The following is a 26726-nucleotide window of genomic DNA, read 5'->3' on the forward strand; positions in this document are numbered from 1 at the left end:
CTTTTGTGGCACAGAGAGGATGCAGCCATGACTCCTTCTGCTTTCTGCCCTCCCCACCTCCTTTGGAACAGTGTGATCCTGTGGGCAGGTAACAAAGCAATCCCCTAAGCTCAGAGCGCCCTTCTGCCCACCACTAATGTAGACTATGTGAACTGTGGGAGGCTCCTTTCTCCTGACCTTACGTGGGTACATAGAGCTGGCGTAAGAGCTGGGAGGAATTTAGTCCTTTGTCTGTAAAAGGATATGCTCCTTGAAGCTCATTTGCACTCGCTGTTCGATCCTGCAGTGAAGCCATCACCTTGTGTTTGGGTCTGGAGTGGCTTGGCGAGAACTTGTTACACTTTTAAATTTTGCGAATGAGAAACTTAAACAAAATCCTTTTCAGGCTGATCACATCAATATACATCCCAATTCAGGGAAGCCCTTAAGCACATGCTGAAGTTCCACTGGAGTGAACAGGATTTAGCACATAAATCTAATTGAGTTCAATGGGACTGAAGCACGTGCTTAAAGTTGAGCAGGTGCTTGAGTGGTCCTGAATGGGGGCCATAAGCAGCACTTATAGTTCTATAGCACTTATAGGATAGTTCTGCTATAACAACTATTTAGACGGCCAAGGAATGTGGTTCTTCCAAACATATACTAGGAAAATGGTGTTGAATTTATTTCTAGTCCTGTTCTTGCTCCCATCAACATCAGTGGAAGCAGGAGCAAATGTGGGTGTAATTCTTAATTTTTATTTGTATCTCAGGAGCACATAGGAGCCCCAGACGTGGACAAAAATCCCATTGTGCTAGGCACTCTCCAAACACAGAACAAAAAGATGTTTTGAATTTTATTGAAACAAAACATTTCAATTGACCTGAAACATTGTTTTTTAACTTCATTTTTGTAAAAAAGTTTGGTTTCTGCATCCCAGTTTGGGACCATTCGCCACCCCTCCTCCACCCCCCCATCTTGAAATTTTGTATAGGCTCGAAAATCCATTTTTCAACCAGCTCTAGTTATAACTGTTGATTGTCCATGACAACAACCAGAGTAGCCCCTGGATGTCTCCGTCTTCCTCACACATCACCATGACATTCTAATGGTCTGAGATGGATGAAGTGGTAGGGGAGGTGGCTGGATGTGGGCGGTGAAGGACACACTCTGAGTATGACTGTAGAGAATTTGTACATTCTGATGTAGTCTCATTCTTGGCCACAGCCCCTGTAAAATTCTTACTGAGTAAGAAGGCTGGTTAATTAATCCAGACTGCTTTGCAGTGCAGTGTGCTTTAATGGAATATATAATGCCCATGAATTCTGTAGGCTCCCTGTCTTCACTCAGCAGGTGATCTTTCAGCATTTTGCTAGTAATGTGTGTTAACAAGAAGGGTTTTTTTTTTTGAAAAATACAGTCCCAATGATTTCCTGGTTGTTACAGGGGAAAGGATCGTGCCTCTAGTAGGAAAGGTGGCATTTGTCGTGCTATTCAGTCTCCCACTACTGTTTATCTCCTGCAAAAAAGGATGGTCCAGTGGTTAGAGTGCTAGACTGGGCTGTAGGATACCCCCGTTTGATTTCTGGTCCCCCACAAACACAGTGTGTGACCTTGTGTAAGTCAGTTAGGGCTGATTGCTCAGAAGGAGTTAGGAGCCGAACTTCCGTTGAAATCAGTGGAAGTGTCAGTGTAAGGAACATCCTTTTGAATGTTCAACCCTAGGTGATTCTGTGTCTCAGTTCCCCATCTGTGCAGTGGGGATAACAGCAGTGTCCCACTGCAGCAGGGTGTTCTGAGGGTAAATACAATAATGACTGTGAAACCCTCAGATAGTAAGGGGGTCCGTATGAGTTCCTTAGATAGACATGTCCTTATGTCTGGTTCAGAGCAGGAGGTTCAAAAAGGCCGCAAAGGGACCCGCCTACCTGGGTATTGTAGCAGACAAGTAGTAATTCTTCCCAGCATATTGACCATGTTTGCTGAGGGTTGGAGTGTAGAAAATGTCTGAGTTGGTGTTTACCATCAGGAAAATGCATCAGTATCCTCAGAGCGTGGTTCCCTCTCAGTCTAAGAGACTACAGGTGACTAATAAGAAGGATGGTCTTATAGTTAAGATATTGGACTAAGAGTTCTGGCTTCAGTTTCTGGCTCTAGCTTGGTAAAGTTCCTGAATCTCTGTGCCTCAGGTCCCCATCTGTAAAACAGGAGGAATAACCTTCCTTTCTCTCATCTGTTGTCTTTTTTCTATTTAAGCAATAAGTTCCTTGGGTCAGGGACTGTCCCTTACCAATATCTGTACAATCCCAAGCAAAATGGTTGGAGCCTCTAGGTACTACTCTGCTACAAATCATTAATATGTGGGGAGCAAGGCTGTGAGGATCAGAGCTGTTGCGTAACTAATTGTCCAGCCCAAGTTCTGGTAACTGCTCGCTTTGTGTTGGCTAGGGGCCTGTTCCTTAGATGTGCTGAAGTCAATGGGAGTCTGTCTCACAGGTTCAGCCCCAACGGATGTAGGCTGCAGCCTACTCTCTTGTGACCTCCCATTGCTTGTGCAAACTCTCCTGTGATTAAGGGCTAGTGAACAAAGCCCAGAGCTGACTTATTGCTGGGGTAAACTGAAAGCTGGCAGGATGTACAATGAAGGTAAGCAAAAGATTGATTTTTTTTTCACAGCTTGTCTGGAAGAAGTAAATCCAAATCCATGAAGGGTTTTTCACTCTGGGATAAAGACTTAAAAGTGAGAAGGAATACAACCATACAAGACAGGAGCATAGCATACCAGTTATTTCTGTCACAGATTTGTATTTGCTCTTCAAGCACTCAGATGCCTGCATCACACCAGTACTGAGCACTTCAAAGCTGGCAGGATTATTTTTTCATGTATTTTAATGGCCTCATTAAAAAACCTAGCGTCTGATCCTCCATAATGTTCTGCTGGTGTTCATGCCTTTATACTCTTTTCAGGAGTACAAGCTATAGTACAGACAATTATGGCTCCTTGTACCTTATATTTAGCCACATATTAGTGATTCAGCAACAAATATACATGAAAGGGATAAACTGCAACAGATGACAGATTCCTTGCTATGATAATATACCAAGATCTATGGGCCTGATTCGGCTACATCTTTTTGTTAGTTTGGAAGGGGGGCAGGGTGGTATTACAGTTTTGTGCCAGACGTGATATGTCAAGCATAAATTCAAAAAGACTTATGCACACAGTTGTCTGGTTTTAGGGGCCAGATCCTGATCTGGTGTACATCAGCATAGCTCCACTGACACCAGAGGAATTATGCTGATGTATTCTGGCCAATGGCCATTTGCCTACTGAAGTTCCCATTACTAGTACTAGTCGGAAATGTTTTGATTAGATGTTCTTTCATTGGAAAATGCTGATTTGTCAAAACCAAAATGTTTTGCAGTAATATACTGGTTAAATGAAATTTTCATCAAGAAATTTTCTCAGCTCCAAGATGGAATTTCTGGTCAACAAGCGAGAGACCCACCCCCAGAATAGTCAATACCCCAGTGGTTAGGGCACTCTTTCTGGCCCACTCAAAATTTAGTTAGTTATACAAAGTGGAACAGTTCTTATAGGTGAGACTGATTCTATAGCCCAGTTATTAGGCCTCACCTCACCTCAGACATGGGACACCTAGGTTCAGGTGTGTCAAGCAGCATGGCTGACATCTGTCACATGTTGGTTGTTCTCTCACATCTCTGCAGAAGGAGAAGCGTATGAAGTGGAGTGTCTTGCTTTGGTTGCAAGTGGGTTTTTGTTTGGTTCATATACCCATTGCAATGTGTTTATGGTAAAGAAGGTAAGGGCTACATTTTAGCCCAACAATACAGCATATACCTGACTCTCAGGCACTGTTTATGGATTAGTTTGAGCTTTGTAAAGTGCATTGGAAATTTAGAGTGAGCTTTTCAAAAGCACTCAGTGTTGGCCTAACCCTGATCCCTTTGAAGTCCGTGGTAAAACTCCTGTTGACTACAGTGCAAGCAGAACTAGGTTAATTCTGAGCACTTCTGAAAATCCCCCTTTTACATGCTAAGTTTTCTTAGCAATTTATACAAAACAAACAGCAAGAAGGAAAGAAGGCCTCTGTGCTTCAACACCATCCACCTCTTAGTGGCCCCACCATTTCATAGTTGGTGTCAGGAATCAGGGCCTGTAGCAGAGCTAATATCCTGGCAGTCTCATCACTAAAGCTGGCCTGCAGCAGACTGTCTGATTGGCCATGCCGCCTGATCGGCTGCAGGGGCAAGCAGGCTGGTTCTTAAGCCATAGGCAGCAGCAGCTCGCTGGCTGCTCAGTGCTGATGCCCAGCACTGTGTTTGCTCCTGCATTACCTGATTCCTGCTGCTCCTGACTCTGGCTCTGTCCCTGGTCTTTGGTTCCTGATGCCAGCTCTGGCCACTAGGCCTGATGCCTGCTCCAACCAGCATACTAGACCACCTTCATCCCAGTCAGCTGAGAGATTGAGCAGCCCTTAAAATTAGGGCCTGGGGTCCTCAGCGCTAGCATGGACCGTACTAAGGCCCCAGTTGAAGTAACAGATGGCATCCAGAACCTGCAGGTGCAAGTACTGCCCTGCAATCGCAAAATGCAGCCTTTTCAGACGCAGGTTGCTCTGCTGGCTCCTCCTACTCCGCCTTTCCCAGAGCCAAAGATTCTTCTGCCTGACCCATTTGACAGAGATGGGGGCAAGTTTTGTCAGCTCCTGTTCCTCCTACGGCCTCAATCATTCCCTATGGACCAGGCCTGTCTGGTGCTTAGCTTGTTTGTTGCCTGGGGAGGCCTTGGCTTTCCCCACTCCTGGAATAGTCCAGCCTCCTCTTGGACATAGTTTGAATGAATTCCTCTAATTGTCGCATCACCTTTGACTCCAACCAGGTGTGGAATGCTGAGACAGCCCTTCAGGCCTTACTGCCAGGATGCCGGCCCAGTGCCAAATACACTGCTGGATTTCATTGTTTTGGCTTCTGACACCAGGTGGAATGAGGCGGCACAGCAACATTTCTAATGGGGGTTAAACGAGGGTATAAAGGATGAGCTTGCGTGCATGGAGCCTCTGTCCGTTTTGAACAATCTGATTGACCTGTGGATCAGAACTGATGATCGCCTCATGGATTGTCATCATGAGTGCACCTTGATTTTTCCGGAGGTCGTCATTTACCCTGCTCATGACACCCCTAACGCGCAGGTCTTCCCTGGCATCAGAGCTCTTGCAAGCCAGCCAGATTCACCTGTGCCTCTCTGACTTGGAGAAATACTGATGCTGGGAGTTAGGCTTATGCTTATATTGTGGGGAAACCAGTCATGTTGCCTTGGCATCTCCAGTGAAGATGAGGGCGGAAATGGAGCTGGGAAGTGCCAGTCCATAGCCTGTAGGAGCGATTCTGGGCGGAGCTGGTAATCTCCCCCAGCACCTATGGATCAGTGTAGTCAAAGAAGGACCCCTGAGTGAGCTACCAGTTGAACCCTAAATACCTCTATTGATTCAACTACTGGTAAGAGTCACCTAAAGGCCCTAGTTGACTCTGGGGCCTCAGCTAACTTTATGGACTTGAACTTTGCTAAGACCTGTGCGGTTCCCACCATATGCAAGGACTTTCCAGATCTGGTCAACACTATTGATGGGTCTCTTCTCTTCTTGGGAGCAGTAACCCACCGGACCTTGCCAGTTATGGTTATTGCCCTCGAGGACACCAGGAAACCCTCCAATTTGGATTAATCCGGGCCCTTCATGCTCCTGTCATCTTAGCTATGCCCTCTCTTACCACATTCACTGGCAGGAGTGAACCCTACACTTTAACTCCTAGTATTGCCAGCTATCCTGACTCCCAGGATCTGATTCACACCACCCACTGGAAGACCAGGACCCTCAGTATTCCCCGCAGCTCTGTGTGCTTTGTCCAAGATCCCCCACAAATATCGTGACTTCACTGATGTATTTGACAAAGTGAAGGCGGACATCCTGCCCCAGTATTCGACTTACGATTGCCTGATTGATCTCCAGGTTGAAACAGAGATCCCATTCCATCAGATATACGCCCTCTCCGAACCTGAATTTCAGACTCTATATCTGTACTTGCAAGGGAACCTTCAGAAGGGTTTCATCCATGTCCCCAGCAGGCCCTCTCATCTTTTTGTCAAGAAGGACAGCTCTTTGTGGTCATGTATTGACTATCAAGCCCTGAACAAGATGACTGTATGAAGCTGCTCCCTGGTTCCCTTAATAAGTGAGCTCTTAAACTGCCCACCTACACCCTGTATTTTCACACAGTTAGATTTGTGCATAGCCTATAAGCTGGTCTGCCTGCATGAGAGAGACAAGTAGAAGACTACCTTTCATACTCGATAAGGCCATCTAGTTATGCCATGGAGTCTAGGTAATGCTCCAGCAACCTTTCAACATGTTATGAATGGTATATTCCATGATATGCTGGACCACTTGGTCATTATTTACCTTAATGACTTTCTGATTTTCTCTGAAGACTCAGCTCTTCACGACCAGCATGTGTGTAGCATTCTTAAAATCTATGCCAGAATCACCTATATGTCAAACTAGAGAAATGCAAGTTTGCCCAGGACACTCTTGAATTTCTTGGATATGTCATCTCACCCAAGGGACTGACAATGGATCCCCACAAAGTGGCCATCATGGATTGGGTGGCACCAAAGGATGTCTCTGGACACTTCTTGACTTTGCTGTTTTTTATAGAGTATTTACTCCAGGATTCTCTGCTTTGGCCAGTCCTCTCAGCCAACTTTGCTGTGAAAAGGAGTCTGTTTTTCATGGTTCCCAGAAGAACAGGCTGCCTTTGATAATTTGAAACAGAAATTCATCACAACTCCCACCTTGATCCACCCAGACCCCACCAGACTGTTTATGGTACAGGCGGAGACTTCAAATTTTGTCCCAACCCACTGCTCCCGATCACCTTCATCTGCATGCTTTACTTGCAAAAAGCTAACTCTTGCTGAGATGAATTATGATATTTTGGATAAGGAACTGTGACCATCAAAGCACCCTTTGAAGAATGGTGCCATCTTCTGGAGAGTGGTAGGTTCCCAGTCCCCAAGTTCTGACAGTAAAAATGACCAGGTAACTGAACCAGTGGCAGCCATGCAAGTCCCTCTTCATGAGATTAGAGTTTGTGGTCATCTATTGGCTGAATATAAGGAACGGGAAGATGGATGCATTGCCGTGTAGGGTGAGTACTACAATCCTGATGAGGAGACTATGTCCATGATTCTTAAGCCCTGAGACTTCATTTCTGGCACCATAGCTTCTGACGTGTTATCCTCCATCTGCTCTGTTACCTAGCGATCCAAACCTATCAAGCCTTAGACCTCGGTCAGGACCAGACCTCCACAGTCTTCACATTCCAGGATGGGATCCTGTACCACAAGGGATGCATCTATGTGCCCGAAGAGGCCACTTGGATTTGAGTCCTACAATTCTGCACAATGCTGCCCTAGCAGGCCACTTCAGTCATTCTGAGACCTAGTTTCCAGGAGTGAGATGGGAGGGCTTCAAAATCTGCAGCACAAACCAGATCTGAATTTTAAGGCTTGGGTCCATCTGTACCATGTAGTTGTAGTTAAATGAATTATTTTAATCTTCTAAAATAGAATGCAAGTGATATGGTAATTAGCTAATTAGTAAGATAATTAGATATTGTTTATACAACATTTAGAACATAAAAAGCCCTTTATAAATTATAATTCTTAATTAGTTTGAAATCTACCAGCTGCAATTTCTTAGCAATACGAAGACACAGTCACTCCATACACTCCAGGGTAACTACCATCTTTACCCTTTTTAGCTAGACTTGGCCACATCCTACCATGCTTATTCAAGCAAAATGCTCTTAGAAATTGGTGTTTTTCTGCCCAGGAATGCAGACAGCAGAATCGGGACTTATGTAGGTAAAAGGGAGAACATGCAGAATTCAGTTGAATGGTAATTTAACAAAGGAGAAAATGTCACTCAGCTAAACTACTGAGGAATTTCTCTGGTGCTGACAGAGTGCATCTCATCCCAGTATGGGCAGAAGACACAGGGTGTGGCATAATGCCATCTTGTGGACCACGTAGATATCTAGTGAGTGAGAGGGAAAAGGGGGCAGTGTAAGCCCTCTCTGAACAAGATGTTGCATCCAGTCACATCCATTTAATTGCTGATGGTAACAATTAAATAAAATCTCTTACTGAAACCAAAGATTCCTTGTTTCCTCAAGAGTACTACACAGGGCTCCCATGAAGGTCAGAGGGAGCCACACAAGCACAGCTGAGGACAGAATGTGGCCACCTAGGGAAGTTAAATTCAGCAATGCACATGGAATAGGAAGGTCTTCCCCACAGACTGTTATTCGCCCAATCTGACAAAACCTACCATTCCTTCTCTGGGCAAGACTGCAGTTGGGCATTTGTTGTAATATGTCCACAGATTCCCTGTTCCTATTAATTTCACTCTGCCTATGCCAGCCACCAATGGAAAAGTGGTAATGGGATTTACAGCTTCATAAACTCATTTGAGACCGAGTTAATAATCCAAAAATTGCATCTCATTAAAGGTTGCATCACTCTTTCTAATCTGAAGATTACAGGAATCCTTCATGGATTGATATCTTTCTAGCTATCTGATCAGAAAGCTAGATCTGATTCATCTATCTGATCACTTCTTTCATTCTCTCACACCATAGCAGACTAGCTGTCACATTTGCACGTTTAAATTATATGGAAGAATTAAAGTTTACCATGAAGACTTGTTTTCAGCACAGTTCATGTAACTTCGCTTCATCTTTCCAGTATTCTTCAGCAGCCCGATCCACAAATATACTCAGGTGCCTAAGTCTCGAGTTAGGCACTTATGTCCCAGTTTTAGTCTCCTCTGTGATCTACAGAACTCCCGCTGGACCTTGTATGTGTCTATGTTTCTGCATCTGGGTGTGCATGCAGCTGCCTCACTGTAGGCATCCAAACACCTGTCTCCTGCCTAAGTCCCAGAATGAGTCATGAACTGGGGGAAGATGGCATTCATCCATCTAAGTCATGTCTGGGGCCTGATCTGGTAGGCATGGTCAGGGATTGCCTACCGCATCAGGTTCCATTCAGAATCCATCCGGCCAGAGGTGGAGGAGGCAGTGGTGGTGCCCTCCCTATAACTTTTATCCCAGTGATAAGAGCATTCTCCTGAGAGGTGGTAGAACCCTGTTCAGAAATTCCTTCTCCCCATCTGGTAGATTAGAGGGAATTGTAAGTGAGCCTCCCACATCCTAGGCAAGTGCTCTAACCACTGGACTACAAGTTATAAGATGTGCAGCACCACCTACTCCTCTGGCCATTTTTGGGTGGAACGAGGCAGGCGCCTAACTCGTTCCTGCAAGACACCTTAGGTGCCTGAGCCACCTTATTCCAAGAAAGGGATTCTCCTTCTTGGCTAACTAAGCAAAAATAGGTTCCTCCCTGCAGCCCAGACTTAGATGTTTGAGGGGGTGGCGCTTTGGACACATCACTCATCAGCATCTCCCTAGCTAGCTGGCTCCTTGCCTAGCATGCTGGCTTTTGTGGATCTCATTCTAAGGCGCCTGTTTTCCCCCATTGATTGTATAGGGAGCCTAGGTGCCCCAGTCAGGCTTTGTGGATCAGTTTGTTCCTTGATTTTTCTAGGTGCTTAAAAGTCAGGGGCTGTGATGCTGAGTGTTGCAACGTAAATCCCTTTGTGTATCCATGCCTCAGTGCCTTAAATTTCCTCACTCCCAAGTGACTTCATATCTGTAGACTTACCACTTAGCTGAACTATTTGAAAGTGACTGAACATAATCTCTTTCTGAGCGACTCATGGCTCTTCTTGCGGTCAGGAAGAAGTAGCTCCTTTCAGCTATAAGAACATGGCTAACCTGGTGGCTGAACTCTTTGACTTTGTTCTTACCCATAACTATTTTACATTTGGGGCAATGTATACCTTCAAATCAGCGGCACTGCTATGGGTACCCGCATGGCCCCACAGTATGCCAACATTTTTATGGCTGATTTAGAACAACGCTTCCTCAGCTCTCGTCCCCTAACGCCCCTACTCTACTTGCACTATATTGATGACATCTTCATCATCTGGACCCATGGAAAAGAAGCCCTTGAGGAATTCCACCATGATTTCAACAATTTCCATCCCACCATCAACCTCAGCCTGGTCCAGTCCACACAAGAGATCCACTTCCTGGACACTACGGTGCTAATAAACACTACGGTCACATAAACACCACCCTATACCGGAAACCTACTGACCGCTATTCCTACCTACACGCCTCCAGCTTTCACCCTGACCACACCACATGATCCATCATCTACAGCCAAGCTCTGCGATACAACCACATTTGCTCCAACCCCTCAGACAGAGACAAACACCTACAAGATCTCTATCAAGCATTCTTACAACTACAATACCCACCTGCGGAAGTGAAGAAACAGATTGATAGAGCCAGAAGAGTTCCCAGAAGTCACCTACTACAGGACAGGCCTAACAAAGAAAATAACAGAACGCCACTAGCCGTCACCTTCAGCCCCCAACTAAAACCCCTCCAACACATTATTAAGGATCTACAACCTATCCTGAAGGATGACCCAACACTCTCACAAATCTTGGGAGACAGGCCAGTCCTTGCCTACAGACAGCCCCCCAACCTGAAGCAAATACTCACCAACAACCACATACCACGCAACAGAACCACTAACCCAGGAACCTATCCTTGCAACAAAGCCCGTTGCCAACTGTGCCCACATCTATTCAGGGGACACCATCACAGGGCCTAATAACATCATCCACGCTATCAGAGGCTCGTTCACCTGCACATCCACCAATGTGATATATGCCATCATGTGCCAGCAATGCCCCTCTGCCATGTACATTGGTCAAACTGGACAGTCTCTACGTAAAAGAATAAATGGACACAAAACAGATGTCAAGAATTATAACATTCATAAACCAGACGGAGAACACTTCAATCTCTCTCTGGTCACGCAATTACAGACATGAAGGTCGCTATCTTACAACAAAAAACCTTCAAATCCAGACTCCAGCGAGAAACTGCTGAATTGGAATTCATTTGCAAATTGGATACTATTAATTTAGGCTTAAATGGAGACTGGGAGTGGCTAAGTCATTATGCAAGGTAGCCTATTTCCCCTTGTTTTTTCCTACCCCCTCCCCCCCCCTCAGATGTTCTGGTTAAACTTGGATTTATGCTGGAAATGGCCCACCTTGATTATCATGCACATTGTGGGGAGAGTGGTCGCCTTGGGTGGGCTGTTACCAGCAGGAGAGTGAGTTTGTGTGTGTGTGGGGGGGGTGAGAACCTGGATTTGTGCTGGAAATGGCCCACCTTGATTTTCATACACATTGTAAGGAGAGTGATCACTTTAGATAAGCTATTACCAGCAGGAGAGTGGGGTGGGAGGAGGTATTGTTTCATGGTCTCTGTGTATATAATGTCTTCTGCAGTTTCCACAGTATGCATCCGATGAAGTGAGCTGTAGCTCACGAAAGCTTATGCTCAAATAAGTTGGTTAGTCTCTAAGGTACCACAAGTACTCCTTTTCTTTTTACAAATACAGACTAACATGGCTGTTACTCTGAAACCTAACATTTTTAAGGTTGCTCTTTTGTAAACGTAGAATGTGCTTGATTTTTTTAGTGTTATTCCAAAAAACACTGCAGTCCAAGGGTCAGATTGAGGGGTCCTTGCTCACGTGGAACAATACTTTCCTCCATGTAGAGCCCCGCGACTTCAGTGAGACTTCTTGAGGAGTAAGGATCCACTCAAGCCCATGTCTTCATTTACAAGCTTTGGTTGATGTAAGTTATGTCTGTCTATGACTGCCACAATTCGTAAATCAGCTGTGCCCGGGCATACTTGGCTGCATGTGTTGGTGTTGCACATACTCACCAGAAGTGCTTGTGTCAATGCAAAGTGCAGTGTGCCATGGGTAGGTTTTCCAGCATGCCATGCACCACCATCCGGTGCACTTGTCACCTACTGAAAACTGAGGGGGAATTTGTAAAAGCATTTGGTGCTCACTCTGTAGAGGTCACTCCCCCACATTTGGTCAGTCACAGTTAATATCAATGGCTTGCCATTAAAATTAATAATGTTGAGCTAGAAAAGTAAAAAAATCACTGAAAATTATTGGTCACCTATAACCAAAAGAATCAGAGTGCTTTAGGGGCTGATTCTCATCTGGACGTAGTTCCATTGCACCACATCCTGGAGCTACGTCAGTTTACACCAGCTGAGGATCTGGCCTGCTGACTTCTGTGCAGTTACCCTTGGTTTACACTCATGTAAGTGAGAGGGGAAGCAGGCACACTGTTTTTTGTGTGTGCAACTGCTAGGCATGCTTATATTATGCTGGATAGCAGGGTATACCCAGATAAATCAGATGTTTTCCTGAAGCTCCCTTTGGTTCTAGAAAAGGGAGAACGGGCCTCTCCCATTTCATCAGAAGGGTCTTGTGAGGCTTTTAGAAAGACACACTGGGTTAAGAACCAATATTTCAATAATGCAGCAAATAATAAACCAATAATTCAACAAGGGACGTCAGAAATAGGGCACCACTTTTTAACAGTGATGGGAATGAACCACTGGAACAATTTACCATGGGTTTTGGTGGATTCTCCATCACTGGCAATTTTTAAATCGAGATTGGATTCTTCCTGAAAGATGTTCTGTAGTCAAAACAGGAATCAATTCAGGGAAGTTCTGTGGCCTGTGTTATGCAGACTAGATGATCACAGTGGTTCCTTTAGGCTTTGAATCTATAAATATGCCTAACTTAAAGGGCTCCTTAAAGTCAGGCATGTACTTAAGTACCATACCAAATGTGGCCCAGGATTATTAAATATGAAAGAATTAGAAAACAGATTTGTTTTCCTATGTTTATGCATTTTGGGGCCTGTGTTCAGTTTGGATGATGGTAGACTGGGCTGTTTCATTTTTGGCAAGGTCTGAGCTCAGTCCTGCAGTATGAAAAACTCTGATCAAAATCAAGAAGAGACCCCTTTGGGCTCTTTGGTTTGAAAACAGTTAAATGAAATGTTTACAAGACTAAACCAAAAAACCAACCAAACAAAAGCTGTTTTCATTGGATTTTTATGTGTAATTAATGCAAACATTCCGATTAATATTTGCATATCTGAATTTTGGCCCTACAGATAAAACACTCCTGCAGTCTGCTCCATGCAAGTGAACCTTTATGCTGTTGTGGAATCTCATTGAAGGAAGTCCATATAGATGCATGGGAGTCACCCTCATAGATCAGATTGCAGGAGTAGGCCCATAATTGTTTAGTATATTTTACTATTTAAAAAAATATTTTGGAGGTTATAAATATATAGTATTGAAAAGGAGATGCCAGGTAGCAAATATGTAGGATCTGATCCTCCTCTAACTTACATTACTTTTACACTGGTGGGACTCTGTTGATTTCAGTGGAGGTATTCCTGATTTACACCATTTTAAAAGTGAGAGCAGAATCAGGCTTGTGATCAAACTATAACCTCCTACTACTTTACTGAATAGTGAAATGCAGTCCCCAATCACTCAGTCCACTTACTGTGGGTCTTCTAGGTTTTTTGTCTTCTTCTCCCTGAAATAAACTGAAACCTGTGAAATGCCTGATAGCAGTTCTTTGACTTGCCAAACTCTGGGAAATCACTTGTATCCCGTGATTATCTCCTGAATTGTAGGAACATACAAAAGTCAGTGTTGGTATCTCTAGTCTCAGTTTACCCTCTGAGATTCCTGGGCCAGATTTCCCCTTCCCACTGAAAAAGCTGCAGGAAGGGACCTATGGGAAGGAAAACCTCAGTGAGGGAACCTTATGGAAATTGTCCCATATTGTTTCCTGGGAGTCATCAGAAGTTCAGCCCACAAGATCAGAGATCCGTGCCGGTTGGGTAAACTGAAAGCCAGAGAAGGGAGTAGGTTAGATCTTCTGGAGGGGTAAATTCACATAGCTCCATTACATTGTTTTTCAGTAGCTGAGGATCTGGCTCAATGTGTTGCACACACCACGATATTTGATTGGGCAATGACATTTTTCTAGAGTTTTTTGAAGTGTAAATACATTTTTAAAATTGTTACATCAATAACTTAAAAAATGTAGCCTCTAATTTCCATCCCCTCCATCTCTCCCAGCATGGGCTTGTTAGCCAGTTTTCTCTCTCCTCTGTGTTCTCCTGCACTGCCTTCTCCATTGTTAATTATGTCAGTATTTGGAACCATCTTCCTGGACAAGGAGGATTCACCTCACCCTCTCCATAGCTCACTGTTGCTTTTCCTTTACTGGCCAGATGGATCACCTTGAGCAATACTGGTCAAGGGAGCTTGAGGGTCTGGAACCGGGTATTTTGCACAGTAGGCTACTCCAAACTGCTTATAATTGGTGGACAATATGGAAGTAGGACAATCTGATTGAAAAATATATAAAAATAAAAAAATGTGAATTATCTACAAATTGAATCTCCAATCCAGTAAAGCTCTTAAGCACATGCTTAACTTCAAGCATGTGAGCAGTCCCATTGGCTTAATAGGACTACTGATGTATTTAAGTATCGGCCTAAGAGTTTTGCTGGATCAGGGTTGGGGTATTCATAATCTTGCAGGATTGAGCCCCAAGTCTATTAATTTAACATCACAGTTGAGCAGTCATAGACCATACATAATACAAACCCGCTCCAATGTAAGGGATAGTTCAGTAAGAGAAATTCTAGGTGCATGCTAGGCTAGTTGAAATCAAGTTACATACCATATACTTGCAGTATGCAATAACAGCACCATTTGCTTTTTGCTTTATATGTGACCTTTTTGAGGCTCTTCAGATTGAAATCTCTGATCCAATCACGAGGTCACAAAGTGTCAGGAATGCTGCTTTCATTCTGTTCACTTTGTGCTGTTCCTTTCTTTCATTTGTAACTAGTCACTAGAAATATTTTTGAAATCATAGAAATGGTTCTTTAAAATTTGTCTGTGGCACTGAGGCACATGACCTGTTCCGTAACCTGTGCAGTTAGAGGTGACTGCATCAGCATGCAAAAAATGTAGATATCTGTGGGTGAAAAAGAACACTTAAGAGTCTTTTCAGTTGTACTGGGACCAAAGATATTTACTTGTCGCTTCTTCAGATTTATTCTTCTAAACATGTTTTCATTTCTGATCAAAAGTACCACCAGCTCTGACTAGGGTGAGCAGACGTCCTGATTTTATAGGGACAGTCCTGATATTTGGGGCTTTGTCTTATATAGGCACGTATTATCCCTCACCCCCATCCCGATTTTTCACATTTGCTGTCTGGTTACCCTAGCTCTGACAGATATTCCCGCTCAAAGCAGAATGTCTATTGTCAAAAACAGAACTTAATTTAGAGGGGATAGCAAATAGATGAAAAGTAAGTGACTAAAAGCCCTGGGCCTGATTATATTTACTCTCAGTCTGTCAGTGCCCTCACTCACTGTGAGCTTTGGAGAATCCAAATCCTCTACAGCAACACAATGCTGGAAAGTACCCTGCCAAACTATGCATCACTAAGACATGCAGAATTCACCTTTAACAAGTGATCCGTTGTAAGTATCAGCAGATGTCAGGAAAGGTGGCGCTTGCCCCCAAATGTTGATAAACAAATACCAGTAGGTGTTCCGGTAAGGAATATAAGGAACACTTTCCAGTTAATCTGAGTACAAATCAGATAGATCCAGTTGCAGAGTTACATTGGCTAAGCATTCATGATTCCACACTATGCAAACATTTTTATAAGAAGCCTGTAAGTCAACACATCACAGCTGTGCCATTGATTCATGAAAATTTTTTTTAAACACTTACCATGTTTTTCTCGCTAGAAGGGGTGCTGGATGCTGGTTCTTAGCCACTGCAAGGCTGTTGTGTCAGAATCCTTATCCTGCAGTGGGTTTTGTTGCAGCCTCTCAGTATATAGTGGGTGTGGTTTTACTGTATGCAGCATGAATGCAGCACTTAATGATGGGAACAGGCTTCTATTTTGTTGGTATTTGTGTTTTTTTTTTTTTAAAGGGGTGCTCTAGCACGTTTCTTTTTCTTGGATTCCAGGAAACCGGAGCAAAATATGTGTGAAAAAATCCCTTACAATTTGTACTTAAATCTTGCCGATTTCTATTTGAGGCACAAGGAAAACCAACCAGAACAACACAAATTCTAGTAATGAAATCTGAGAACAGTGGCAGCTTGTAAGCTGTTCATTGAAGAGGAATGACTGAGGCCTGAAATCCAACTGGACCATTGAAACAGACACCCCTTCACCGCCACAAGACTCTGATAACTACCCTTCTCTTAAGCCAAGCTGTAGCTCACGAAAGCTCATGCTCAAATAAATTGGTTAGTCTCTAAGGTGCCACAAGTACTCCTTTTCTTCTTCCTATGGAACTTGAAAACTCTAGAGAGCTTTTCACCAAGGTTTGAAATAGCTCAGGAAATATTTATCTGGCAATCACAGAAAGCATTTATTCAGAAATAATGTTTTTTAAAGTGAAAAAAAAAAGTCACTGAATATTCAGTTCAGGCCTCCACCCTAATTCTGAGTTCTCTCTCTCAGGGGCTCAACTCCGGTGCGATGGACAATGTGAGATACCTTTAAGCCACGTTTGCATCTGCTGGGTCCTGCTGGAGACCTGTCTGTTCCCTGGCACAACTTACAGCCATCTCGGGGACAGCTCTAAGTTATACCAGCTTCTGATATTCACCTCTGCGTTACTTCACCAGCCTAGGATAGCCGGAATGCACCATGCCCTCTCCCGCTCTGTGATGGGGTATAGAAACCCCAGACTGGACAATATGGGGTTAATGAGCTAATGTAGGCTCAGATGGCTGTGCATCCTTGCACCTGTGAGCAGTGTCAGGCTTAGAGGGAGGTGCTTTTGAGAGAGACCCCCAGCTCAGTGGGTGGTAGACCAGGGTGGGGAGCAGATCAGATTTTTAAACTTCAGCTCTTCAAGAGAGGACTGGCTGAAGGTGTCCCCTCCCCAGTTGACTGATGGCCCCTCCCTGAAGAAAGGGATGGCCAGATGCTCATGGCACCATTCTCCACTATTACCTGTAAACTCAGGTCATTTCCATTAATTCCCCTTGTTTTTTGTTCGTTCTCTACCACGGGTGGGGAGAGACTTTAAAGTGATCTGGTCGGAGGGCCAAGTCAAAGGAAGAGGCAGACAACTGCAGGCCTGGAGCAATCATTGGCTAGAGCAGGGGTGGCCAACCTGTGACTCCGGAGCCACATGTGGCTCTTCAGAAGTTAATATGCAGCTCCTTGTACAGGCACCAACTCTGGGGCTGGAGCTACAGGCGCCAACTTTCTCATAGGGCGGGGGGAGGGCTCACTACTCAACCCCTGGCTCTGCCACAGGCCCTGCCCCCACTCCACCCCCTCCCCTGAGCTTGCCATGCCCTCGCTCCACTGCCTCTACACACCCCCAGAGCCTCCTGCACTCCATAAAACAGCTGATCGGGAGGTGCGGGGAGGGAGGGGGAGGCGCTGATTGGCGGGGCTGCCGGTGGGCAGGAGGCACTGGGAGCGGGGGCGGGAGCTGATGGGAGGCTGCTGACGTATTACTGCGGCTCTTTGGCAATGTACATTGGTAAATTCTGGCTCCTTCTCAGGCTCAGGTTGGCCACCCTGGGCTAGAGATATCTGACAAGGAGAGAGCTGCTATGCCATGCCTGGCCACAAAGAGGTGCTAGTGGTGAGTCAGCCCCTTCACATACACTTCTAATCCATCCCTTACTTGCCCCGGAACTGAGGGCTGCAAAAGGGATATGATGCAAGATGTAGCCTCACGCTCCCAGGGTTTATTCCCAGGGGGCCATTCTGCCTCCTTTATGGCCTTTACATGCTGCTGGAATGCAGTGAAGAGGCCACAAAAGGGGAGAGACTAGGGGCCCATTTCCCTCACTAAATAGATTAGTTTATAACTTGTAAGAAATAAAGCAAAGGTGATTTTAAATGTGCTATGCTATAAGCAAGGTCAGATTTCCTGAAGCTGGACGCTTGACACAGCTGTCTTGCCAGGATTGCATCATCTGTGTGTTGATCCAGCATTCCTCTCTTCTCCCAATTCCCCCTCACTCCCCAAAGATTGTCTCTGCTCCAGGCCTCATTCTCTTTGCATGAAATCTTGGCAATATCTCCCTTGCTTTAAGTCTGGCCTCTGCTTCTTCTCATACTGCTGCTGGTTTACACGTCCCCTCCCTCTCTCTTACAAAGCCCCCATTCTTTCAGATGCAGAACTAGAGCACTATTTCTACTTCAAACCACAAACCTTTCCCCCCACGCCCATCATCTCCCACCCCCTCCTTTTCTTTTACAGTCCGTGGCCCCGAATGGCTCTTCTTTTGCAAAAGATCATGCAAGGCGAAAAAATCACCCTCAAAAGTGCACACGTGGCAAGCTGCATAAGCAATATGTGACCAACGCCCCAAATGCCTTCTGCAGAGTTAGGAAGGAATAGGGTTCAACCACGAGTCACATAAATTCATAGCGCTGATTACATCCCTGCTGCAAACACCACATCAGTGCTGGCGAAATGCTGGATTTAGGTGCAGAAACAGGCTGGTTATCAGGGAGCGACTCACCGGCTGATATAGTCTAGGTAGAGCTGGTCAAGAAACATATGGTTTTGTGTTTTTTCTTTCCTCTGCCAAAACTTTGGATAAAAAAGGTTTTTTTGTTTTCATCCAATTTTGCAAGGGGGGTGTTTGTCAAATAACTGAAAACCAAAAAGTTTTAGGTCTGGGGGCTTTTAAACAATGAAAATCCACAACTTTTAAAAAAAACCACAACTTTTCTGTCTTCCTGGACATTTCCATTTGGTCGAAAATAATTTTTCATCAAACTGAAGTTCTGACAGAAAATTTTCAGCCTGCTCTCGTTGGTAAAAACGATCCCCCCAACAACAGGGGCACTGGCCAAGTACTGTAGTCTCAGTGCTTAACCACAGGGTATTTGCCCCACAGACACGATTACAAAACCAGATATATAGGTGAGTACATACAGGAAATCTTTCAAATTGGTATCAAAGCCAATCACGCTACAGGCACAGCCCTGCCCTGCCACTGTAGTTATTAACACTTGTACTATAAACAGCCCCCAATACTTTACCCTACAAGCGCAGTCCCCTCACATACATACTCATATGTATACTCATACTCATGGCCTGCAACCATCCTCTCACAACACCCACAAGTCCTACCCACATCACCACACACACTTCCCCATCCCTGTTCACACATCTTGACACATACTATACTAAGCACACGCAATCACACATTTGTGGAGACAACTGCGGATGTGGAAATTGATACATAGACTGTGAGGAGCAGCCCTGATGCAACTCAGTCATGTCAGAGGAGAATATGTGTCCCTACACATGGGTTGACCATACTTTGAGCATATGATGCTAGGGATATTTTTTACTGAAACAAAATTTTTTTTTTTTTGCATCTGCTCCAAGTTCAACCATGGTGAACTATGCACCACTCAAGCCACTGACATCAGTGTGGACCCAGGATGCTATGTCCTCCCCAATCTCTTTTCTGTGATGCAATGTATGGCTGAACGCATCTATGACCCGACTTTTCTGAAGTGCTCGCCCTTCAAACCTCCAGCTGAATCTTATTGGAGCTGCAGGGGCTCAGCGCCTTTGAAGATCAGGCCTAAAATGGGAACATAGTGTTTTTGGAATGTCTGGATCAGCAGCTCAAGGAGCTCTGACAGGTCTGGTGTATGGGAATGGAATGGTTGGTGTGACAGGCCAATGTCCTACATTCTAACTGACTGCTACCCCTACCCAGAAATAGTAAGTTCTTCTGGGTCGTTCAGTTGAGGTCCAAGTGAGACATACAGTAGAGCAGCGATAGGTGCCCTGTCTACAGAGCATGATGTCTCCATTGGGATTGACTCGCCTTTCACGCTGGCGAGCACTGGTGTAATTCGAGATTTGTGTGAGTTAGTTCTGGTGCTCACTAGAGCAAGTCAGAGTAAAATCAAGTCCCATGTCTCCAGGGAAAGCAATTGCGGAAAGGTAGGTGCAAGTGAAAGGGCCAGCGTGAACAGCAGCAGACTAGGAAAGGGGAGAGGAACTTTGGATCATTTCCAGCTGTTCCGAGCCACACCTATGCTCAACCCCAAGTCAGGCAGGGGTAGATCTATTAGGGATTTAGCAGTGAATCGTCTTGAAGAAGGAAACCAAATAGCGATATCTTGCAATACCACGTGCACAGAAAGGGGGAGAGACGAAGGGGCCAGGCTGCAAAGAGGAGGAAATGGAAGGAGACCTGTGCAGCTATAAATGCCATTGGTAGTTGTGACCACTCTGCTGAAGTACGAGCTGGTTTGGGGAGAAAAAGGGTTTGCCCAACTCTTACAAGGACTTAGAAGCAACTTGTGAGAGACCGGTTCCATGCCAACCACTTACATCTCAAAAGGGGGCCATTGTCATGAAGCATCCTGTCATAGTTGGAGTCCTCTGTGGCTGGAAACGCTGTCTGGTAAGTAAAGACTTGTCACCAGTGCTGTTCCTTTCTGCTCACTGTGTGGCCATGTGCAGATAGCGACACGTAATGCAGCTCTGCCTCCCTTATACTGTTGTCAAGCTGCACTGTCTGCCCTGCACGCTGACACTTATTTTGTTTCTGGCCACTGGTTACATGGGGCTGCTATGATTAACATGACTTGTTCATCTGGTGTTCTCTGACCTCACTTTCCTAGTGGTATGGTATGGCCTTAGATTCATCCATACTGTATTAACTCCCTTTGGTTGTGTATCCATAATCCATTGCTGCATGATGGGAGTGCAGGGGAACAGCAAGGTATTGGCATGTTTCCTGCAATCTGGCCTGCAGTTCAGTGTCTATATGTGGTAAATTAGTCCCCTGAAGCTCCTGGAATCCTATTACGCCCAGTACTCCAATAATTTCTTCTGAAGCATGCCACCACTTTCTCACATTGCATTTAATTTGTGTTTCTCATCTAGGTGGTACTCATGCTGTGACTGGTCCATGAGCTACATCCAGCAGTCTCGTGTCCATTTCAACATAGTCTTCTGGATGCCAGAGAAGACATCACTAGAACTATGAAAGCCTCCTCTTGCAAGTGACACCATCCAGTGCTGATGGCAGAGAAGGAATCAGGTGGGACAAGGAATCAGGTGTATTGAGATAGTTGGTAGAAACATGCCTAGGAGCAAGTCTGAACATGTTTCACCTTTATCCTCCTGCATATGGCTCTCATACTTGGAGTTATCAATCGGTTAATACAGTAGTGTGTCCAGACATGGTAGAGTTCCATTGTTAGATCTGCTTTTAATAGTAGGTTGTAATCCGGGAGTAGAATAATGAACCCACTTGGAATGATTCTTACAAAAGAAGAGTTAAGTCTTCATGTGCCTTGAGGGATGCCCTACTATGGATGCTACTTCTCACACCTTGCCTTCAGGTCATGCCAGCAAAAAGCCAGGGTCAATAGCCCTGACAGCAATAACCTGAGTGCTGTTCCATGATAGCGTTAGTGCAGGGGTTCTCAAACTGGGGGTCGGGACCCCTCAGGCGGTCGGGAGGTTATTACATGGGGGGTTGCGAGCTGTCCACCCCAAACCCCGCTTTGCCTCCAGCATTTATAATGGTGTTAAATATATTAAAAAAAGTGTTTTTAATTTATAGGGGGGGGGTTGCACTCAGAGGCCTGCTATGTTGAAGGGATCACCAGTAAAAAAGTCTGAGAGCCACTATGTTAGTGGGTGTCATTATCTATACAGGCCAATATGGGATCTGATCTCCTTGGTAGCATTACAGGGACACATGCTTTACAGGAGGGATCAGACATACAACACTTGTGCTGGGTGAAGATAAGGTTTGGGGTAACATTTTTATGGCAGGAATGGTGCTGGCACCATTGATGATGTCTCCTTGGAATTGTACCAGACAGATGGCACATCTCGCTCCACCAAGAAGTGCCAGAACCCTGGCAGCAACACTAGGCCTGATGATCAGGGAGAGGATGAAGCAATCTGGCTATGAGGGGGGCACATGGCACCCTGCTAACAGCAGCGTTGTGACTGTAGAGTCTAACTTCTGGGAGAAAAACTTAATAAATAGGGCCTGGTAAGCTGAGAGACCCCACCAGGAAGGTGATCATGCTGCTGTGGGTAACTTTCATGTGTTGAATACATATAGCTGATACCTGCCAACACAAACAGCAACTGAAGGAGAATCTTACAAGTGTGCATGTCTCCTTAAGGGCTCGCCAAGAGGAGCTGCTGTCAAGTCTGCTAGCATTTGAAGACCCAGATCTCAGGAAGATTAACGTTCCCCAGTTCACAGGAGATGGTCACTGACTCATTTTGCCATCGTGCTGTTACACAAGCTGCACTAGTACCACTGAATGTTACTGCTGATCCATGGAGGGCATTGCCGTGCCTTCTGGCTTAGACATGGCCAAGGTAGGCACCACTGGTCTGGAAACACTCTGTGTCTGATAAAGCCACAGAACTGAGGCAGGAGATCAGGGAAAAGGCCAGGCCAGGGTCTCCTGGTGGATTTTCCAGCACTTAACGGATGAGTGGAGCTGCTATTGCTCTCCCAATGTTGTTGAACCTCCTCCTCCACCAGAGAGGTTAAGTGACTTGAATGAGCTGCACTCAGGCATGCTGCATAAAAACAGTTGGGGATGAATGGTGTGGACACTTGTGCAACTCAGTTATGACCATATAAGCGTGGGATGGCATCACTGTCCTTAAAGTAATTCATGCATCATTCCCACCCTTTGAATTCCATTCTCCTGCAGAAACGTGTCTGCTGTTCTGCATGTGTAGAATTGTCCTATTTGTACTGTGTGTGTGTGCGGCCAGTGGGCTACAGTGGCACCTCTGTGTAAACAGCAGCTGAATTAACCTCGTTTCCCCTGAAGTATGGCAGTGGGTAGTGAGTGTGCCTGTTTTCTTCTGCTTCAGCATGTGTCTGGAAACTTGGGCCCATAATCATTGATGGTCTCCACCTGGTTTTTGCTGCTCTGTTGATGCAAAACAGCTGTAAAGCAAGGTTAAGTGGCCAGCTGAGCGAGTTTTGTGACACCAGAGTGGCACAAAGCAATTAGGGCATACTTTGAATCTGGCCCATGGTTTCATAGTCATTGGTGTACAGAAGAAAATAAAAAAAACTATTGCATGGGACCAACTTCCTTTTGCAATCGCCGGGTCAGGTGCTCCTGGCATTGAGTGTAACAGCTACATTGTGATTCTGTCCATGGGGCCCATGTATCTGTCTGCCCATGTTTGTAGGGTTCTCATGCACCAAGGTTAGCTTTGTGGTTGTAACAGCACCTGCAGAACGTGACCAATAAGCTGGTTTAGAACAAGCCCCTCTCTGACACTGCAGCTGGGACTGGATTCAGTGTTCGGATCTGGAATTCGATTGGGATTAGGTTTAGGGTAAAGTTCAGGGTTTGGGTTTGAGGCAGGTTTGGATTTGACAACACTGAAATCTCATGAACTGTCCTTGCAGTATTTCACCCCAAATGGTAGAAATGTTGCAATAAGAGCTGATTTAAGCCAATGGGAATTTTGCTTGTGTCAGAACTGCAGGATTAAGGCTGCTATTTGCAAGCTTTTATAACCCTACACTGCCCCCATAAACCTTGCTGGACATTGCAAATTAAACTTATCACATTCCATCTCCAAGTAAATCAGTATCCACTAAACTTTGTAAACATTTCTGCATTTCTTTCAGTGTAGCCTAATAGCTTAAAAATATTCAACATTTGAATGGTCCTTATTCAGCTTTCTATTTTAGGTATTTCTGAGGCACCAGTCATCCTGGTCTGTGTATGCATGTAGCTGTTGGTGAACTTCTTGTAATGAAGAAACCATCTAATTGTGCCGAGATTGCAGTACTGGGATATGTCAATGACGTTACTATGGATTTACTCAATATTTGCATTTTTATATACTTTATATTTTTAATAACACTCTGTGACCAGATGTATTAATTCATAAAGGGCATGAGATAGCAACCCTTATATGGAGTAATTCCATTGACCAAGAAACATATCTAAATACTCATGCTTCCTTTTATTCCTCAGACATAAGTGGCTTGTTTTGGATGATTTTTATTAATAAATAATAGATCAGCCTTGCAATACTCTACTCACCCACTGACCCTGGGCAAATTTTGAGGAGTGGATAAAATACCCTGGTCCAAATACACAGCTATTTATGGTATTTATATGGCCATTATTACCATAGTATCTGGGTATCTCACCATCTTTAATGCATTTACTCTCACACACCCCTTTAGAGTAGAGAAGATCTATTAGCTCCAATGTGAAAATGGAGAACTGAAGCACAGAGCGACAAAGGGACAGATTTTTTTAAAAAGATATTTAGACAAGTGAAGATGCAGATAGGCACTTCGTGGGATTTTCAAAAGCACTGTAGGTGCCTCACTCCCACAATAGGAATCGGTCACCTAGGTGCTTTTGAAAATCCTACCAAGTGCCTATGTACCTCTTTAGGTGCTTAAATACCTTTAAAAATCTGCCCCTACGTGACTTGCCCAAGATCACACAAGGCATCTGTGGCAGTGCAGGGAATTGGATATGGATCTTCTAGCCCTACTTCAGGGCTAACACCCTAATCACTGGGCCATCTTTCCTTCTGTCTTTGATTTCAGTGGAGCACTTTATACCTGCTGAGGATCTATCCCTTTATATGCATGAGACTATCACTAATGTGACATCCTCAGAACCCATGAGAATGGTGATCAAGGACAGTTACTTACAGATCTCTCAGACCATAGCACAGAGATATCCCTTATGGAACAGTCCTATAGAATTGAATAGAGAACAATCACCTTTCTGCGGAATGTTTAAACCGACCTTTAGAATTCTACAGCAGGGATAAATCCCTATTACTTTCGATGGGGTGGTTTTAAAATTCTGTATTTGGATTTATTATTTTTCCTCAAGCTTTTGCCAAAATTTCAGCCTTAGGATCAGACCAAGCATGATAAAATTTTAATCCAAAAAGCAAAATATAGGCAACTAAAAAGTGGATTTAGGTTGGAATGCCTATCTCAATCTTAATTACTATGGCCCAGAGCCACAAAGGGATTTAGGCACCTACACCCCCAGATTTTAGGCACCATTATGACCCATAAAACCGCTGCTTGGACTGCCGCCTAACCCTATAGGCACCAAGTGAATTTAGGAACTTAAGTTTTCACTGTATAAGTTCTCTAGGTGTCTTAAGTTCCTGCCTCTGGGCATGTGCACTGCTGCCTCACTGTAGGCCTCTGGAAGCCTGTCTCATACCTAAACTCCAGTGCGATTCACAAAGTGGAAGATGATATGTGTTCCTCTCTTTGGAAAAGACAGAAAATATCATGTTCCCTCTATATATATCCTTGGTACGCCCACATCTTGAATACTGGATGCAGTATTTGTGTGGGCTGGCGAGCTCAGCTGGGTAGAGCGTGGTGCTAATAACGCCAAGGTCATGGGTTCAAGCCCCATGCTGGCCACTCCGTGTGCTGGATGGAGAGTGTAGCTTCTGCTCTTTAGTGGGGAGGGATAGCTCAGTGGTTTGAGCATTGGCCTGCTAAACCCAGGGTTGTGAGATCAATCCTTGAGGGAGCCATTTAGGGATCTGGGGCAAAAATTGGGGATTGGTCCTGCTTTGAGCAGGGGGTTGGACTAGATGACCTCCTGAGGTCCCTTCCAACCCTAACCTTCTATGATTCTATGTGGTTGCCCCATCTCAAAAAAGATATATTGGAATTGGAAAAGGTTCAGAAAAGGGCAACCAAAATGATTAGGGAGATGGAACAGCTTCCATATGAGCAGGGATTAATAAGACTGGGACTTTTCAGCTTGGAAAAGAGACGGCTAAGGGGAGATATGATTGAGGTCTATAAAATCATGACTGGTGTAGAGAAAGTAAATAAGGAAGTATTATTTACTCCTTCTCATAACACAAGAAGTAGGGGTCACCAAATGAAATGAATAGGCAGCAGATTTAAAACAAATAAAAAGGAAGTATTTTTTCACACAATGTACAGTCAACCTGTGGAACTCTTTGCCAGAGGATTTGTGAAGGCCAAGACTATAACAGGGTTCAAAAAGAGCTAGATAAGTTCATGGAGGATAGGTCCATCAATGGCTATTAGCCAGAATAGGCCGGGATGGTGTCCCTAGCCTCTGTTTGCCATAAGTTGGGAATGGGTGACAGGGGATGGATCGCTTGATGATTACCTACATAGGCACCGACTCCATGGGTGCTTCAGGGGGAGGGTGGGAGCTTGGAGGAAGGGGTGGAGTGTGGGCAGGGCCTGAGGCTGAGCGGGGGTTGAGTACACCCATGGAAAGGAGGAAGCTGGTGCCTGAGATCACCTGTTCTGGGCTAAATGGACCGTTAGTCTGACCCAATATGGCCATTTTTATATTATGTTCTTATGTTCCTGTGTTCCGCCTAATTAATCTGCGGCCTGATCCAAGAAACGTGGTCTGAGCACATCTGCCAAATCAGGCCCCATTCAAAATCTGGCTGCCGGAGGAGGCTACTTAAATCGACACAGGCAAAAGAGCATGTGAGAATGGCTCTGTAGCCTGGTGGTTATGGTATCAACGAGGGACATCTGGAGTTCAGTCCCCCTGCTCCATT

General features: G+C 44.8%; 1 protein-coding gene, 1 long non-coding RNA gene and 1 other non-coding gene across 12 annotated transcripts in view; 2 read left to right on the forward strand and 1 right to left on the reverse strand.

Moving 5' to 3' along the window:
- Window positions 1-15946, reverse strand: part of LOC125623844 (CD59A glycoprotein) — a 112883-nt gene extending 96937 nt beyond the window's left edge. For 2 of the 3 annotated variants that reach the window (XM_048823794.2, XM_075120897.1), the window contains exon 1: window positions 15871-15944. The gene's annotated coding sequence lies outside the window, so the exon portion shown is untranslated. Of the gene's footprint in view, window positions 1-15870 lie in introns of all 3 variants that reach the window. The other variant, XM_075120905.1, reaches the window with a different exon arrangement.
- LOC125623827 (uncharacterized) overlaps window positions 1-26726 on the forward strand; it is a 58378-nt gene that overhangs the window by 5117 nt on the left and 26535 nt on the right. For 7 of the 8 annotated variants that reach the window (XR_012665375.1, XR_012665374.1, XR_012665376.1 and 4 more), the window contains exons 2-3: window positions 21048-21204; window positions 22310-22511. This is a non-coding gene — a long non-coding RNA (uncharacterized LOC125623827). Of the gene's footprint in view, window positions 1-21047; window positions 21205-22309; window positions 22512-23859; window positions 24206-26726 lie in introns of those variants that run through there. The other variant, XR_007353136.2, reaches the window with a different exon arrangement.
- TRNAI-AAU (transfer RNA isoleucine (anticodon AAU)) lies at window positions 25514-25587 on the forward strand. Its single transcript has one exon. It is a non-coding gene; the product is annotated as a tRNA-Ile (tRNA).

This window comes from Caretta caretta, chromosome 1 (assembly GCF_965140235.1).
Source record: "Caretta caretta isolate rCarCar2 chromosome 1, rCarCar1.hap1, whole genome shotgun sequence".
Taxonomy (NCBI): Eukaryota; Metazoa; Chordata; order Testudines; family Cheloniidae; genus Caretta; species Caretta caretta.